The sequence below is a fragment of the Sapajus apella genome, unplaced genomic scaffold, assembly GCF_009761245.1.
Source record: "Sapajus apella isolate SASKATOON/1434 unplaced genomic scaffold, GSC_monkey_1.0 scaffold23, whole genome shotgun sequence".
Lineage (NCBI taxonomy): Eukaryota > Metazoa > Chordata > Mammalia > Primates > Cebidae > Sapajus > Sapajus apella.
Genome location: NW_022436963.1, coordinates 15,517,113 through 15,536,261, shown reverse-complemented (window position 1 = coordinate 15,536,261; position 19,149 = coordinate 15,517,113). Strand labels below are relative to the sequence as shown.

At 41.5% G+C, this 19,149-nt stretch overlaps 1 protein-coding gene across 3 annotated transcripts in view; it reads left to right on the top strand.

Moving 5' to 3' along the window:
• Positions 1 to 19,149, top strand: part of PRICKLE2 (prickle planar cell polarity protein 2) — a 365,346-nt gene that overhangs the window by 178,317 nt on the left and 167,880 nt on the right. The window contains exon 1 of one of the 3 annotated variants that reach the window (XM_032290399.1): positions 5,622 to 7,094. The exons of the other annotated variants lie outside the window; for them this stretch is intronic. The gene's annotated coding sequence lies outside the window, so the exon portion shown is untranslated. Of the gene's footprint in view, positions 1 to 5,621; positions 7,095 to 19,149 lie in introns of those variants that run through there. 3 annotated transcript variants of the gene reach the window in all.

Below are 19,149 nucleotides of genomic sequence, written 5' to 3'. Positions count from 1 at the left end.
GTAATAAACTGTCATGTAACCACTCCTATACTCAGAGTACAAATTAATTCTACCACCTTCCAAGATTTTCTCATGCTACCTGTATGTTTACAGAAATTTCTGTCCCCCCACCCCCACCCCACGGTGCATTTTAAATTCTCAAGTATCCTCACCTGCCATCCTCAACCTTTGGCAACTACTGATCTGCTTTCTGTTTTGATAATGTTGCCATTTCTGGAATGTCATATAGTACAATCATACAGTATATAGCCATTTCAGTCTGTCTCATGTCACATAGTATAATATATTTGAAATTCATCTGTCTCATTGCATCTATTCATTTCCTTTCTTTGTTTCTTTTTTTTCGTTTTTCTCGAGACAGAGTCCCACTCTGTCTGTCCCCCAGGCTGGCTGGAGTGCAGTGGCGTGATCTCAGCTCACTGTAACCTCGGCCTCCCAGATTCAAGTGATTGTCTTGCCTCAGCCTTCCTGAGTAGCTGGGATTACAGGCACATACCACCATGCCTTGTTAATTTTTTTGTATTTTTAGTAGAGGCAGGGTTTTGCCATGTTGGCCAGGCTAGTCTCGTTCTCCTGACCTCAGGTGATCCACCTCCCTCGGCCTCCCAAAGTGCTAGGATATAGGCGTTAGCCATCACGCCCATCCGTATTCATTTCCTTTTAACTGCTGAGTACTATTTCATTGTGTGAATGAACCACAATTTGTTTATTGTAAATAATAATATAAGGTACAGTTAATAAGACAAATGACAAACGTGGTACTTAGTGAAAGCAGGTTTAGCAAATACATTGAAGGTGATATGCTAATGGCTGAGTTTTCAGGGGGATAAAAACTAGTCTAACAAATGTATGCATTACAGAGTTGTTTGAGTAGGCCATCTTTTAATTTCTTATCCACACCTTCAATAGGGCATTTATTGAAATGTAAATATGATTTCTATTATCTTAAGTCAGAATATACCTTTCGGGTTCTTAAAGTAACCAAGGATCTCCAGAGTATCCTTTTCACAACCTCCTCACTTATTTTGATTCATTCTCTCCTTCCTTGCTTCCTTCCTTCTCCTCTTCCTTCCTAGCCTCCTTCTCTCTCACTTTCTCTCTCCTGTCCCTTCCCCCTAATATTTCATTGGAGTTTATATAACTGAATTAATTAGATCTATTTCTCAAGGAGTTGGTTTTCCAGAAAATTCGCTTTGTAATTGGCATGAAAGAAGAGCTGGCATATTAATCAAATGCTACAATTTGTTCTTTGTATCTGAGTGAGGCTGAGGTTGGACTTACTGCTTATCTGTTGTCCATTTGTACCATTCTGTCCTTTGCAGCCAAGGAGCCTGGATTCTTTGTGACTGGGTGATGGTTGTAAGTGTAGATATATTGGGCGTAGACCTGCTGAATGGGGACAAACCCTATCTCCTTAGTTACTGTTACAGAGTCCCCAGGATATAAAGTGTCTGTTTGAAAATAAATAAGAGCTTTTCTTTCCCTTTGTTTGACTGATGATATCTATAACATTTAATAGAATAAAATGATACAAATCTTTGTCCTTCGCTACATAACATGTTAATTGCTGTTTTATATATTTACTCATTTTGTGTTTCTGAAATATATTCAGTTTATAGACATTTCTGTCCCTCAATGCATTTTAAATTCTCAAGCATCCTCAAATTATGTATATTTAATATAATCTCATATATGTGGAGGTAGATGCACTTTGTAGCTAATAGGGAGATCAAAGTTGCTAGCTTTCTCCATTTAGTCAGCTTGTTGCAGAATACAAAGGCTGCTCAAGGATTTGAGTTCATATCTTAAAAGCTCATCAGAAATATTCTAAGCTATAGGTTTTTTTCTCGCTCAGCAACATTTCAGATACGGAGGTTCTCCTCAGTTGCCCTTGCTAGTGTTGCTGAATTTAAATGCCACAGGAAAAAGGAAAGATCTGTTCTGTTTTTTCATCTGTGGAATGAGGGGGTTGGACTAGATGGAAGATGTCAAATTTATAGCATTAATACTGTCATTCCTCATCTATCCACATGACAGACATCACTAACCAATCATAGCGTGCTTTCCTGCCAATGCAGGATGACTTCTCGTCAAGTCAGCACTCCAGGAAGCCACTACTAATCAATTGATGCTAGCCCAAGACATGAGATTTATTTCTATTGTGAAACAAGTGGTGTTTACTCCCTGGAGTATACTCAAGAGGGTTACAAAAGTTAGGTACTCATTGAACAGTAGAAGGAAGAGTATCAGAGGGCCTTGTTGTTTCAAGTACAATAAAGAGGATCTTAGATTACTACATTTTATGCTCCTTGAAGGCAGGGATTGTGTTTTAGTCTTGTTTTTCCATGTCTACCCAGCCTACATGGTAAACTAGTTCTCCAAGTAGATACTATATAAATGTTTGTTAAATGGTATATGAAGAAATTAATGAAAGAGCATGTCCTTGTCCAATTCTTTCCTCTCTAAGATTGTACAGTTCAGTGCTTCTTCCAAAGGGCAGGGACAACCTTTGCCATTACTGAGTTTCATTCACTTTAGTTCAGGCCATTCCTTCAGGTTGGCTACATAGCTTTGAGTTCTTCTCCACCAAGCATTGGCACTGCCCAGCAATGATTGGCTGGACTTAAGAAGTTTCCTCTCCATCTATCATCCCAATCATTCACAAACATATTGAAAAATTCTGAGGAGGGTCCATTTAATACTTCTCCTGCTTGACTCTGAATTCTTTCAACTTGTTATGTAATTGGGAATCTGAAGTTTAATGATACGGACAAGAATTCTGTCACAGATTCAATATTTAACACTGGAGGAAATTATTTATTTGACACTTAACATATGTAGCCCTTATTAGTTGTATTTTTGGAAGTAGATTTTAAATTCTTATATGGAAAAGACCAGGTGTGATGGCTGTATTTTGACAATGATGTGTCTTTCATATGGTAGATACTCAGTAAACAATTTATATTTCTCAGGGTAGTTTTATGAAAACAGACTGAAATCTCTAACTGTTAGAAGAGAATCATCTTTGGCAACAGAAGGGATTTTTTTTTTCTACCCGGCCACTGAATTTTATCTAATAATAATATTGTATACCTGTTTAGTAGAAATTAATTATGGGCTAGGCACTCTGCTACATGCTTAATATATATTCTCAAAACAGCCCCAGGACTAGTGATATGAATTCCATTACAGATGAGATAAATGAAGCTTGGAGGGTTTACACAACCTGGCCAAAGACACAAGATAGTAAGTGGCAGTACTGAGATTTAAAGGCAGGCCTGATTCTAAAGTCTTTTCCCCTAAAGACAACAGGTCCCTCGTGGCAGATGTGACTTTGCTGCAAGAAGTCTTCCCTGAGCCACCACCTCTCCCTGCAATGCTAGTTGAAACATTCTTCCTCTGAGTTTCCATAGTTTCTGTTCCCTTGTTATGATGCTCTCAATTCTGTGATAGCTGCTTCTACTACCAGAGTGAGATCCCTGATGACAAGGACTTGGGGTTTTTTGTTTGTTTTCTGGGTTTTGCTGCTTTTGTTTGATGGCTGCATCTTTCCCAGGAGAGCTCTGCCACTTTGCCCTGCGCACCTGGACACCATAGAAAATATACAGCTAAGTCTTCAAGATAATTCAGGAAAATAGTGTCCATCTTCATATGTGGGATGGCAGAAGCTGCCTCTCTTCTGAACTACAAAGTGCCATCTGCTACTTCTCGCTGTCATTGCGTTATCACACTGCTTCATTTTTCCCCACTTCCGTTTATTAACTGCTGTTTTTGAATAATTAATACTTGCAAATGTCCTTTGCTTATTCTGTTTGAGATGGATTGTGCTTCTTGAATGGGATGATTCATGATTTTTATAAATTTCAGAAAATTCTCAGCCATTATATCTTCAGTAATCACCTCTTCCTGATTTCTCTGGTCTCTCCCTATGAAAGTCCTACTATATGTAGATTGGGACTTCTCAGTCTAGTCTCCATATCTCTTTATCTCTAAGATATTTTTCAACTCTTTGTCCTTTTGTGCTTTATTTCTGTAATGTCGTGAGATCTGCATTTCTCTCTTCAGTAGTGTCTACTTAACCTATCCATTGAGTTTTTAATTTTAGTGGATCTACGGAAAGGAATAGTCATCATGTCATTCTTTTTAGGGTTTCAATTCTAGCTTCAGTGTTTTCAATCCTTATAAACTTTCTCATTCCATGTTCCTTTTCAGAATTTCAGTTGTTTTATGATCTGTAATTCTTGAGCCTCTTACTCTTTTATTTGTTGACATGTAAAATCAGTTTCTTGGATGTTGTATAATTTACTGTTGGGAACACGTGCTTGTCGGATTGGTTGTAGTCTGGGTTGTGGAAGTGGCCAGGGAAATCTTCATTTGTTTGTATCAGGCATTCCTGGTATATCATGAATAGGACGAATTTTAATATTAATTTTTCAGTCAGAGCTTCTTGATTTTGACTTTTCTTATTCCTGCAATCTCAAGAAAGGCACAGTCTTAGGGTTTCTCATTCTCAGTTAAAACATTTCCCTCTCACCCAGAATATAGGTAGAGGCAGACAAGTTTTACCTAGCTGGCTGTCAGTTTTTCCAATCCATCTGTTCATTCAAGGTGCAGCCCTCAGTGAATATTCTTGGCTTTCTACAAATAAGAACTTCCTGCTTCTCTTTGTCCCAAGGCCCTGTCTCTCTCCTGTGTGGGCATTACGATCCTAGCCCCTAGGGAACCAAGACAACCCTTTTGTCTGCCACCAACCACTCTTCCCTCTCTTTCATAACCACAGCATGACTTTGCATGCTTCTTACTCTTGTTTTTAATTCCCTCTTTATTTCTTGGTATTTTCCTGTTTTGTTTTGTTTTGTTAATAAGGTCTCATGCTGTCGCCCAGGTTGAAGAACATTGGTGCCATCATGGCTCAGTGCAGCCCTGAATTCCTAGGCCAAACCAATCACCTCAGCCTCCTGAGTAGCTAGGACTACAGGTGCACACCACTGCACCCAGCTAATTTTTTTATTTTGTGTGGAGATGGGGTCTTGCAATGTTGCCCAAGCTGATTTTGAACTAATGGTCTTAAATGATCCTCCTGCCGTGGCCCCACAAAGTGGGATTACGGGTGTGAGCCATCGTGCCCGGCCTTCCTTTCTTTATTGTGAGTCAGCTAAGCATGTGTTATATTTTATCGAGCATGTCTGGGTATTTAAAGGGTTGAATTTTTCAGGTTGTCATCATTTGCCATTTTGTCAGAACCAGGACCTTATTACAAGCTCATAGTAAAATATTTCAAATAATATACAAGGACATACGATGAAATGTTAGTGTCCTTATCCTCTTAGATCTGCCTAGACCTCAAATCACCTTGTCAGTAATAATAACCTTTACCATTTTCTTAATCATAGTTCTAGAAGTAATTTTTGCATGTACAGCATACATATGTGCACATAATACATGAAGATGTTTTGTGCAAGCAGAAATATTTTTACTGTCTGCACGGTACTTAGCAATGCATTGTGGCACTCACTGCATACTGCTGCACTTAGTTCTGATTCTTTCTCATGGCTGTATAGTAGTCTATTATATGGATGTACCATAATTTACTAACCATGCCCCCTATTATTGGATAATTATGTTTTCAGTTATTTTGATATTATAAACTCTCTTACAATCAACATTCCCTTACATATGTCTTTGCTCATATGTCATTTAGCATAATTCACTTTGTCTATTTCCTTCTCTCCGTTCCTCCCACCCCCAACCCCCACTTGTGGGTTCCTTGTGGTCAATGACTTTATCTTTCATTGATGATCCTAATACCCGGCATGGGGCCTGGCACTGAGTTGGCACTAAATTCACATTTGTTTCATTAATAACTGCTCACTACAAAGTCAAATCAGCAGTCAGACTCAGTCCAAATCTCCAGCAAATGTATTTTAATTGCAGTAATAACAACAGCTATTGACTATTCATTTGTCCAGGGTTATTGACCGAGCACCTCGTCTAGTCTAAATATGAGCTCATGCAATCTTTACTACAACCCTATGAAATGGTAGATTTCATGATCGTGCTTTACAGACAAGGAAACTAAAATGCAGGTTACCTACCTGTAAGAGGTAGAGTTAGTATCTGAACACGGTTTTGTGTGAAATCAATGACTGGCCTTTTGACTGTTCTCTTAATTAACAGTGTACTGTCACAGCCAACAGTGGACATATTTCCATTGTTCATTCTTTGGTGGATTCATTCTTTCAATCAATCAACAAATATTTACTGAGAGCTCATCACGTTCCAGGTAGGGAGTGATAGGTCTTGATAAAAATATCCCTACCTTGGTAGAATTTACAGTGTAAAGGGAGTGACAGATTAAGCAAAAACGTGAAAGTGTGATGAGTGGCTGAAAAGAGATAAGCAAAGGCTTTAGGAGCACCAAGAGCAGAGAAGGCCTCCAGTGTCTGTGATAAACTGGATGAGCCTCATTGAAGGACAGCCGTGGATGGGGAGGGCCACAGGATGGGTGAAGCCTAGGAGTCCAGCGTGTCCCCCTGTTCCTTGTGTGAACTGCAGTCTAATCTCTCTTCCAGCCACTGCCAGCTCTCAGGACCTCTGGTCTGAGGGCCAGAGGGCCTGTGTCCTTCTGCTTTTGAAAGGTGGCTCAGCACTCCATCAGCCCTTTCTAATTTTAAAGTAGTAGCTCCCTTGATTGAAATCTCAATTTGGGAACAGGCCTAGGATTGGCCTGTGGCTCGAGATTTTCACCAATAAGCGGAGTGGGAGGTGGGGAGGTGTCCCTTTAAGCAGCCTGGAGGCAGCCTAGAGAGCTTGGAGCTCCTCTCCCCAGGACCTGAGTGATTTTGCAGGATCCGGAGCTGCGCACAGAGCAGAAGCTGCTCCGGGAATGTCAGCCCCCTTGTGCGGAGCCCCTGCAGGGCCCCCTCCTGCTCCGGGCAGTTGGCGGCCGACGCCCCGCTGGGCTCCTTAGCTGCAGCCGCTACCCCTGCCCCTGGGTCTCCAGCCCCCTTTTCCCCGGCCTCCCCCACATCCCCGCCCCAGTTTCCCGGCGGGCGGAGGCGCCGCAGCGTCGGAGCGATGCAAGGCTAAGCCGGGTAAGTGCCCCCCCCAACCCACAGCCGGGAGCACTGAGCGGGGCGCAGGGGCACGTTTGCTCCAGGTTTCAGGAACTGCCCTGAAAAAGGGGCCTTGCAGCTGGAAACTAAGCTCTGGGAGAGGTGCGCTTTGCCACCCAGACACTGGGGAGTCAAGAGCCCCGCGGTGGGGACCTGGTGAACTGAGTGTCGAGGGTCTGAGTGTCGGCCACCTTTCGTGCAGACACTTTATTAACCAACAGTGGTAGTCATAATATCACGAGGGGATGGTGGTGTTACTGTATTAGGACTTCTTAAGGGGGAACATGAAAACATCCCTGGATTTGCTTTTTAAATAGCCTTTATTCTCTTAGCATTCATTTTCCCTTAAATATTTAAAAGGTATTTACTGTTAATGACTTAGTTTTTTTCTATTCAAAATATTTCTTAGTCTCCAGAAAGATCTACTTTAAAACATTATTTACTTCTTCCCACATACTTTTATATTTTGAGCTTATATACCGGAAAAGAGAAAAGTTGTTTATTTTCCCAGAACTTTAAAAATTCATTTCTTTGCTTCTTGGTGGACTTCAGTAATGGAAGCGCGTCTGGATTTGTGAACATGTTCTCTCTGAATTGGGATAGGTGGAGAGGTCCCCTCTCCTGGCCCTTCCTAGCTCTACATGAGGGAGTGTCTAGTTTGGTGATGAGAGGGTTAATTCTTACACTCCAAATTACCAAATGCACCCTCTCAGATGCTGGAAGAGTTAGGACTTGGTGAAGGTTGGGATTACACAAATCTGAAGTGCCTGGGAGCCATGCCCTGGGAAACATTAAAACCAAAATAATCAGGAAAGATTGTGGGAAGATGCTGGGTAAGATTTAAAAGATGTGGTTTCAGCTCCCCCCACCCATCTGTTCACTTGTGTGTACCTAAGCAAGAGGTGGAGAATCGAATGCAGAATGTCAGTTTACCTTTTTTTTTTTTTTTTTTTTTTGTAAGATGAGGCAGCTGGAAGACATGCCTTCCAAAATTGGAGCAGAGTCTGATGTGTGGATTGCCAAATTCCATTTCCGCCCATATTAAATTATTTTGGCTTCTAGAAGCCCTTATTTTGCTGGGCTGGCCTTTATTTGCAGTTGTTTAGGTGGTGTGAATCATTTGTATACTTTGAGTTCCCTGCTTTCTGTACACAGATGTTTTTATCTGTGCAGCTAGTTGGGTAATTAGAGAGATGGACATGGCCCAGTCTGTACAGACAGAACAAATACCACTTGGGGAAGATCTGGCTTTCCTTTTCAAATCATCAATTGCCAAATCTTCCCAGCCCATTGGGCAATTCAGATAAAGGTGTCAAGTGAGCTGACCAGTGAAGAATTTATATGTGCAGCTAATTCTGCTCATCCTACAATAAAACATCTTCCCATGGGGCCAAAAAGTGGGGGTTAGGGAGGCATATAAAAATGATCCTGTGTTCTTAGTCACTAGCCTACCCAGCTCTCCCTGGATTTCTGAGAACCTGCCAGGAGAAACTGTTGACTGGATGGAAGTTTCAAGAAATGCAGAACAGAAATCAGGACAAACTCTCCTTGAGCAACTTTTATTTCTGTTTGGAGGAAGGGAACACTTTGTTAGAATAACAAATCGTGGCTGCTTTTCAAGACCAGAAAACGGTTCTTGTTCCGAAGGCAGATTCGTTTTAAGAGTGTGAATCATTTGGTTTAGCTATTTTTTTTTTCCTTTTGCGGTGGAGGCTTCGAGATGATTAAACGTCCTGTCTGCAGGAAATTACCAGGAGATTTGAGTATTTTCCTGAATCAGCCTCAGATGGTACACAGCTTTGGGTGTAATACAAGAAAGCTCTGTTACAAGGCAGTCTTTCCTTAGTGATAGCCTCAGTCTCACAGAGGTTTTCAAGCCTCTCCATCAACCAGCCTTTTATTTTTTATGTTTGGGGTTGTACTTCCATTTAAGAAACTGAAATAACTCTCTCATTCCCTTTGTGAGCTTCTTAAGATGGAACTTATTTTCAAGACAGTTTTATCAAGCCCATTTCCCCACTAGCCTCCTCCCACTTAGCTTCAACAGGAAAAACTCTTGGCTCCTTTTCCCAAGATTTCTTTTAAGCCAGAATTGTTATCCTTAGGGACACAGATGTCTCAAGGAATGAGAAAGATGCAAAGGCTTGAACTAGCACTCACCAATTTGGTGGTGACATTTATGGTCTTTGTAGAGCTGTTTGCAGAGCAGGCTAAGTGGTTCTGTGTTGGGTTTGCCCTGAAGTGCATCAACAGCACAGAAAATGGGCAATGAAAAGATGGTAAGGGGCAATCGAGGGACACGTGTGCTGCTTTGTGTTCTGTGTGGAGAGATCTGTGGGTTTTTAAAAATAATTTGGAAAACCAAATCTCAGGGATGCTGTGCTCCCCGAGCTATTTTTCTTAAGCTTTCCTGAAAAGTATTCGGTCACATTAAGCACTTCCTAGCACTTTCATAAAATAGGAGAGCACTGGGTGAATATAAACCCAGTGTGATATTCTGATGTCAATGAAAGGAAGCAGAGGGAATAATTTTTTTTAGCTACTAAAACACAGAATGGTAATCCTAGTTGAATATAATGAGACTTTATGGAAATTGTATTGAGAGTTTAAATGTGATGTTCCAAAAAAGTTTCTTTGATATTTTTTATTTTCTCAAAATCTGAATGGCAAGGAATTCTTTTCTGGGATACTTAGCATTTGATTACCATGCAGTTTTTTGGTTTTCTTTTTGCTTCATTTTGCTTCGTTGGTGATTTCTTTTTTCATATCCTGCTCTTCTGTGTGACCAGCAGAGGAAGGTTCATTTTTGCAAAGATTGTAATCTGGACAACTTCCAGAAGAATGTAAGATGTAGGGGTAACAGAGGGAACAGACGCAGGTACTGCGGCACTCAGTGTATGGGAAAACTCATGAGTGATCTCCCCGTAAGATTAGCCCAGAGGCCTTTGATAATTGCTTCACATTTGACTTTTAACAGCCAACCTGTGTAGAGAAATCTTTGTGCCTATCACTAGGGTCTCCCTCTTCGCAAAGCACCTTCCCAGGCAAGATGCCAATCCACAGGGAGTGTGTACGTGACATTGCTTATCTTTGGAAGTTGCTTCTTACTCCTTTTTCTTTAAAACAACTACTATTTGATCTCTTGGAAACATTTGCAAAAGATTACTCTGCGTTCACCCAGGCTGCTGTAATTAGTCACTGATTTTATTTTATATTTTCTGATGATTGAGGCTTTGTTCAGGCTTCTGGGGATGAGCAAACATCTGTTGAGTTGGATGTTGGATAAATTCTAATTTTGAACACTAAGTTGTCCAGGCTGCAGAAGAGAACTCATCTTGACATATTATAAATGATAACAGCAATAAACAGAATGATGCCTGTTAACTTACTGAGCTTTTGCCAAGCACAGACTAAATGTGTTACCAGTCTTTCTCAGACTTTACAGTGCATAGGATATCCTTCAGGGAGTCTGTTTCCAGGTCTGTAGTATGACTTGAAATCTGCATTTAAGAAATACCGAGGTGGAACCTTGGACTTTATCTTGAGAAGCTCTTTGCTGTTTGTTCTTTATTATTGAAAAATCCTTACAACAACCCTATCGGGTTTGGTGCCATTAGCCAGCCTATTTCACAGATGAAGAAGGATAAGGTCAAAGAGGTTCAGTAACTCCCGTAGGACACAAGCCTACCAAGTGGCCATGAAGGGGACCTGGACCTACAACTGTCCAACTCCAAGCATCTACCTGGGATGCTTCTTAAATGCAGTCCATGCTCTCAGCATTTGCTCTTGGTGAATTAGACGGGGGGTAGGGAGAGGCGGTCTTCTCTTTATGATTTGTACCTAGTAACCACTTTTCCACTGCCCTGGTGCCGCTCTGCCGAAGTCTGCTTTTCTAGGATGCTGGCCCTCTGTAGACAGCAGTCCATGAGGTCCCCATTTAGACAATCCACCATGACAGAATTGAGGGAGACCACATGGGGTGGAGGTCCTTGTGGCAACAGCTTGAGGAGTGTCCAGCTGATTTGCCTTGGGTTCTTAAAGTGCTGAACTAAGATGACCCAAGACAAGGCTGGTTGACTGTGAAGTGCTTTTAATTTCCCCAGCTTTTGGAATTCTTAAGACAGTTCTGTTTCCATTGAGGGCTCTTTCCACCTGGATATAGGTGCCACTTACTTTCCTCCAATTTTCCCATAGGATCCTTTCATAAGACCTCACCCTACACAGCCCAAAAACGTTGAAACCATTTCCTAATGCTCATGGGCTGAGCCCACTTACAGCCGTTCTTCCATTCTCTGTATACCCTCCTATTCTGGGTAGAATCCTATGGAAAGTGAACGTAAAGGGAATATTGTAAAGAGGAGAGGCAGAGACTGAAAGAAGCCTCATTTAAGCTTCTTGCCTGATTCTCCCTTGGCCTGACCTGATTTCTCTCACTCTTTGGGGCACATGGACCGGGACTGATTTTTCTTGCTTAATTGCTTCAGGATGGTGGATACAGGACAGACCACTTAACCTCATGAGCTTTCCCTTCATTATCCGTAAAATGCTATGCTCATGTTGACCCTTTCTCCTTTGATTAAAAGTAATGCAATGTCTGAGAGGCGCTTTGGAGTTTGTTTAAAAACATTTTGAAAACTTGTTCATGTGGCCTTCTAGCAGTGGTTCTCTTACTGTGATCTTGGGAACACCTGTTTGGTTAACTGCTCTTCTAAAAAAGAAAACAAAAAAAGGTGTTGTGTGTGTGGAACATACGATATTTTACATCTCCCTCTTGAGCAGTCAGTATTCAAAGGCTCTAAGGAGGCCTGGAGTAGAGAAAACTGTTTAGCCTTGATGTCGCATGTTCTGTGCTAATGTGACCCTGGAACCTCCTTTCAGCCTCACCTCTTAATGTGCTGCAGACCACCCTTGGGGGAAGCTGTTGATCTTCAAAATGGTGGCTTCACCACTTATTAGTCATGTGACAAGTCACTTTCATCTCTGAACCTCAGTTTCCTTGTCTGTAAAATGGAAATAATTGGGACTCCTACCCTACAGAGTTTTAGGGAGGGTTAAATCTGTTAAGAGATGTCAAGGTCGCTCTCTGCCTGTCAGCATGGTTTGCCTCATTGGATCATTCCCTCTGCTTGCTTCCTTCTGAAACTTTCTGTCTCCTCCTTGCTTCATCTTCCTCCTTCCTCCCCATTCCCTTTGCTGCTCTTTCTCCTCTTCTAGTTTTTGTTTTTTCCAGGTCAGCCGCTTCTGTCTCCTTCCTGCTTGCTCATGTCCTTTTCAACTTTATTGCTCCCTTGTTGACGTCATCCTGCCCATTGCTTCATGTTACACTGTACTCCTCGACTAGTGGAGCTGCATCTCCAGCCTGGACCTCTCTCCTGAGCTCCAGACGTATATATACATCTCCTCAGCATCTTCATTAGATTTCCAGTCGGCTTCTCAGACTTGTTGTATCAAAACATAGTGCTAGCTTTTTTCCTCTCCTCAAACCTTGACTATGTCAACAAACGGCACCTCCAGGTACCCAGTTGTTTGAGCTAAAAACTTTTGGCACCTTTGATTTTTCTCTTTCTCTTACTCTCCCATATCCAATCCAATGGGAATAAGTCTTTTCAGTTCTACTTCAAAAATATACCCCAAATTGTAGCAGGTAAGGGTGAGAAGGAGGGAGGACTGACTAGGAAGGAGCTTGAGGTAACTTCCTGGGGTGCTGAACATGTTTGATGTCTTGATAGAGTATGGGTTACATGGATTTAGACATTTTTCAAAATTGATGGGACCCTACATGTAAGGTCTATGTATTTTGCTGTATGTAAATTATACCTCTTTAAAAAAAATGTGATAGAAAATACATGTATCTCCAATCTCCACAGGTACAACTTTAGTCCCTGCTGCCATCATTTTTCACCTTGATTACTTGACAAACTTCCCAAACACCTAGTGATTCTGAAGCTTAAATCACATCATAGCAGTACCCTATTTAACAGCTTCAGACAGCTTCACATTGCAATAAGGACAAAACTCAAACATTTAGCCATGGCCTGTGAGATTGTGGCACCTCAGCAAGTTCTAGCCCTTGGCTAGCCCTCCAGGGCATCTCCCTACCTGGCTACTAGTACCTGTGCTTCAGCCACAGGCCAGCCCAAGTTTCTGCCTACCTCTGGGCCTTTGTACTTCCTGTTCTTTCTGCTTGGAATGCTCTCCCCTAGGTCTTTGCCTGGCTAACATCTTCTTATCATTGAGGTCTTCGCTTAAATATCCTTGTGTCAAGAGTGCTTCCTGCCTAGACTTCCTCCATGTCTACACTTCACAGCCTACATTTTTCTTGGCTACATTATCATACTAACTTTTCTCCAAAGCTCTTTTCAAGATCAAAAATATTTTATTTTCAGTATGACAAGCCTGTCCCTATTCCTCCTTGTCCATTAAAGGCAAGGATTGCATCATTTAAATCCCCTCTAACAGTACCTTCCTTCTCGGAGGGGTTCCCTAAGTAAATTTTGGCCGACTGATTAACTGGTACCTCGGCCAGTGTCTAACATAGCAACTGCAAGAAAATTGATAGCAAATTAAACATTTAAAAATGATTTTTATTACTCACTCTCCTCCTTTCCTCATTTCCCTCTTACTTCCTGAGGGATGTAAAGATTAATGTGCTTCCCAACGCTGCTAAGTCCATGAGCTTCACATTTCTGAGCCTTCCTTTTTTTTTTTTTAATCGTAAACCAGGTCAATGATAGTTGCCCCTTGTGGAGGTCTGAAAACCCCTTGAAGGGAAGTGTTATTTCAGCATTGAGTACAAGCAAGGCCTGAGCATCTCATCACCTTTTAAAAATTGCACCCCCCAGCAATTTTTCAGTTTTCTCTGAAGATCCCAAGCTTCTGAACTCTCCTGCCTAGGAAGTCTGATCAGATGCAGCTGTTCTGGGAATTGATTTGAGATCCAAAAGTTTTTAAGATCCACTACAACTCCCACAAATGGCTTTGGAACTCAGAATGCAGTAAACATATATATTTTTTAAATCTGTCAGAGAGAATCTTTCCCAGAGAACAAAGGTTGAACTGTATGTTTAGTGCCCAAAACTTACTCTTCTCTCCAGCCCCCAAAACCACAACCTCTCACTGAATGTTATTGGTGGAGTACTAATTTAAAAATTAGAGCAAAGTGTTGCATGTTCTAAAAGTGGAAAAAAACATCAACAAATATTGGTGGGGAAGAGGATGTCCTTCCCTGGACAAGAAGAGAATAATACAGGCATTTCTGAAAACCCACAAGCCATGGTTTATTTATTTGGACTGTACATTGAGTTACCAAGACAGGAATAGAACAGAGGTTTTATTTGCCTGCAGCTCTGGTTTAATGGATTAAAGTGACCCCTTCAGACCTTAGGGAAATAGTGCTGCGATTGATTAGCACTGTCTGCCAAGGGCAAGAGCTGTTGCTGTACATAAAGAATTAGAGAATGTTCAGTTTGGAATGCACCATGGAGATTATCTAGTCCAACTGTTGCCCTCATAGCTACTGCACTGTGTTAGGGGGCTTTAGAAGAATAATCGTGAGCATGGCAAAGTGATAACTCTTAGCTTTTCAGGCCTTTGTTCCCTCTTGGGTCCTGTCAGTGCATTCAGCGTGGCGTACTGCAGCACTTCTGAGAACATACCAGGGGAGACTAACAAGTGAGTTATGAGGCTGGTCAAGCTTGGAAAAGTCTGTGGTACCATATCTCACTCTCAAAGATACATAAGCACAATAAGCATGACAAAGGGCCTGAAAAGTCCAATCATAAAGAAACTCACTTAACATTGTTTCCCAAACCTGTGTGATTCTGTGATGTTTTTCAAGGACACCTGTTGTCATTTTGTAGAGTGCTCTTCAGATGCTGCTGTGTGATGCTTAGATAATGGGGAGAGTGTTCATTTCCTAGGGCTGCTGTACCAAATTTCCACAATCCTGGTGGCTTAAAACCACAGAAATTTATTCTCTTACTGTTCTGGAAGCCAGAAGTTTGAAAGACAGGGTGTTGGCTGTCTCTGGGCAAGAGTCTGTCCCTGCTTCCTGTGGCTGCCAGCAATCCATCCTTGGCATTCCGCGGTTACAGCTGCATCACTGCAGTATCTGTCTCCATCTTCACATTGCTTTCTCCTCTGTGCCTGTGTCACATTTCCCTCTGCCTCTCCAAGGATACTTAAGATGACATCGAGGGCCCACTTGCATAATCCACATAATCTGTTCATTTCAAAATCCTCAATTTGATTATATCTGCAAGGCCTTCTTCCCCAAATATGTTATAATTGTGAGATTCTGGGGATTAGGACATGGACGTGTTTTTGGGAGGCCATTTTGCAACCTACCACAGAGGCATATTGACTCAAGCATCAAGACACTTGGATCAAGTTCTCGCTTAGCCACGAACTCCTCAGTCCTATTAAGAGGCAAAAAGGGTATTTAAATCAGGAGTCAGACCTATTTCCTCACCTTTCTGAACTTCAGTGTCTTCAGCTATGAAGTGGGATATGCCTGAATACTTTATAGGGGTATTATAAAATTAAATGAGATAAAACTTGTGATGTGCTTATCACAAGTGACTATCAAGTAAATATTGGCTTATTGTTGTATATTTTTACCACTGCTGTGTTGCTGCCACTGTTTTCATGTTCCTTCTTTGAGTCTTATTGTCAAATGAAGTGATTAAACCTAACTCTGGCCAAAAATTGTCAGGGATCCTTTCAAAATTAGCATACTGAGGGTTCCAGATCTCTCAAAGGCCACATTTTATCTTCTAGATTTTTTCACTGAAGTATATTATATCCATACAGGAGAGTAAACATATCATAGGTGTTCAAGTCAGTGAAATTTCATAAACTAAATATACCAATGTTACCCCCACACAGAATCAAGAAATAAAATATTACCAGTGCCCCACAAGCCCTTTTTGCACTCGCCCTTCCATCTCCTTAATTCTAACCAGTCTCCTGATTTCTAACATCATAGATTTTACCAGTTTTTATACCTTACATAAAGGGAATTATACAATCTGCACTCTTACGTGCCTGGCTTTTTTCACTCGACATTGTGAGATCCAGTTGTTTTCTTGTGTGTAGTTGTAGATCCTTCATTTTAGTTGTTTTATGGGGTTCTATTGTTAAATAGATCAAAATGTATTCATTCAGTTGTTGCTGGGAGTTTTGCTAGTTTCTAGTTAGAGGCTAGTATAAAAAGTGCTGTTCCAGACATTCCAGTACATATCCTTTGGGAGTGCATGCAATGCTGGGACGAAATCCACAATTCTTTCATTCAAGACCTCTTCCACCCCCACCCACTAATTGCTTCGGATGCTTTGCAACATGAGAGCTTCTTATAACCCAGGGTATCTCAGTCTGTTTGGGCTGCTGTGACAAAATACCATAAGCTAAGTAGCTAATAAACAACAGATTTTTTTACAGTTCTGGAGCTTGAGGTCCAAGGTCAAGGTGCCTGCAGGTTCAGTGTTTGATGAGAGCCTACTTTCCAGCTCATAGACGGTGCCTTCTTGCTGTGTCCTCACACAGCAGAAGGGAAGAGCTAGCACTTTGGGGTCTGTTTTATAAGAGCACTAATCCCATTCATGAGGGCTCTGTCCTCATGACCTAATTACCCCCCAGAAGCCCCATCTTTTAATACTGTCACCTTAGGAGTTAGGATTTAAACCTATGAATTTGAGAAAGAAGGACACAAACATTCAAATCATGGCAAAGGATAATAGTTGATTAATAGGGATGGTTCTCATCCCCTGGGCCACCCACTGCCTTCCCAAGCCATTGGCCATGCCTCCATTCTCTTGATGTATTGAAATCTTTTGAGCCACCACTCTTTCCATAAGACTTTCCCCTTGGCTTGCCTTCCAGTGGGCTGGGACTGGATGTGGTAATTTTGAAGGAGTAAACGCCCTGCTAGAGACACAACTCCACCTTTCTGCATCCCACTCAGGGCCACCTCACTCACTTGCTCACACCCCCACTGTCAGTGCCAAGTCAGCCTTTTCTTCCCTGGCTGCCTTAAGGAAAGACGTGATGGCCTGCACATATCCCTTTTCTTCTTCATTAGGCCTTCACTGAACTGATCCTATACTCCTCTTCCATACTCCCAACCCTGGTATTTGGAGCAGCCCAAACTGTCTTATAGATTAGAGCATGTCCAACTGAGGGTTGGGAACAGAAGGGTGGAGAAAGGAGGAGTTGGCATAGACTGGCAGAGTGATATGAATATGAGCTAGAATCTTGGCACCATTGCCCAAAAAGGTTGGGAACCACTGGTTTAACTCAGCCGAATAATTTTTCTTAAATGGGGGAAGGCTGAAACTCATGTTTCAACAGCTCCTAGTGATACATGTGTGAGAGACTTTTTCGGGATCTTAAAATTGAGTTTAGTCCTGGATGAAGCATTGCTATGATGTGTTGAATGGTAGAATCATGTATGTGCTTTTTCCCAGGGTTCCATTAATGGGTACCAGGTTGGCAACTTACACATGTGAATTCTGGAATTATTGGGGAAATATATGATGGATATTAGGCTCAATTACCAAACCATTCCAGAGAAATTTAAATGAAATTAGGCTCGGTGCCCAAAACCCCTTTGTCATATCCATTTTGTCCCTTTGTGTTAGATGGCCTTTAAAATGCATATGTCACTGATGGGGTGGGGAGGGAGACATGGGAGACAGTGCATTCTAAGTGTCTTTGTTATGCTGTCCTGTTTATTTTTTCTTGCCTAGTGACCATGAAGTAGGAAGGAAAGTGGAGCTGCTTGGAAGGGGTGAGGTCGACTCTGGAAACTTTTTATCTCTAAATTCAACAGAGTTAAGACATACTTTTCTATAGGATTATAACATCTCACAAAAATGAATAAATAGTTGAGCAACTTCATGCCAGGCTCTTTTGGAGATTTAATTATAGTAGTAGGTATCATTTGTTGAGTATTTTCTTTATGATCAGCAGCATGTTGGAGACTTTTCTATATCCCGGGTTAACAAACTTTTTCTGTATAGAGCCAGATAGTAAATGTTTTAGGTTATGCAAGTCAAGAGGCGAAATAAAGACTAGTGTGTAGGTACCTGTATGATGAGAAAACAAATTTCCACAGACTTTTTGACAAAATTCAAAATATAATAATAATAATTGAGTATAATCTTTCCAAAATACAGATCTACTAATGAGAAGAATGGAATTCATTTTTGAGGAAGCGAGATTTATAGTTACTGTCTATTATCAAATTGATTGCAAATGTTCATCTATAAAAATCACTCTTAGCTCATGGGCCATACAAAAACAGGCTGTGGGCTGGACTTGGCTTGCAGGTCATAGTTTTATTTACATTCTGGCAGAGCCTTATATGTAAGTAATGATTGAGTTGGACTGCACAGAACAGTGAAAACCTCCATAGTGGCATAAGTGAGTCAAGCCTTTATGTGTATCTCTGTAAAAGAAGTTTAAAGGTGTCTGTCTAGGGCTAGTCTAGCAGTTTCACTATGTCACAGAGACACAGCTTGCTTTTTTCCTACCCTGCCAACCTCAGCATGTGGCTCCCTTCCTCAGAGCTGCTCCATAGTTCAGCTGCTGCCACCATGTTTGCATTCCAGGCAGTAAGAAGAAAAAAAAGCAGGAAAGCAGTACACAGATACTTTCTTTTAAGGAGACTTCACCTTGTCACACCCAATACTACGACTATCTCCTTGGCCAGAACTTGGACTTATGACCACCCATCCCTGCAATAGAGGCTGAGAAATGCAGCTGTTTACTCAAGTTGTGAGTGTGCTTAGATAAAAACTGGAATCCTGCTACTGAGGAGGAAAAAGAGATGCTGAGATAAGTAACTAGAGTCCTCTGTCATATTCAGTAAGGAGGAAAATGAGCGCCAGAGAGATTTCCATCTCCCCTGAGGCCTTATGCCAGCAAATTGAGATTTGAACTGAGGCCTGCTCAACTCCAAACTCTCCTCTCCCTCTCCCTGCATCTGCCCTCTAGCACTATGAGGAGTTCCACATGCATCATGTTAAGAATGAAG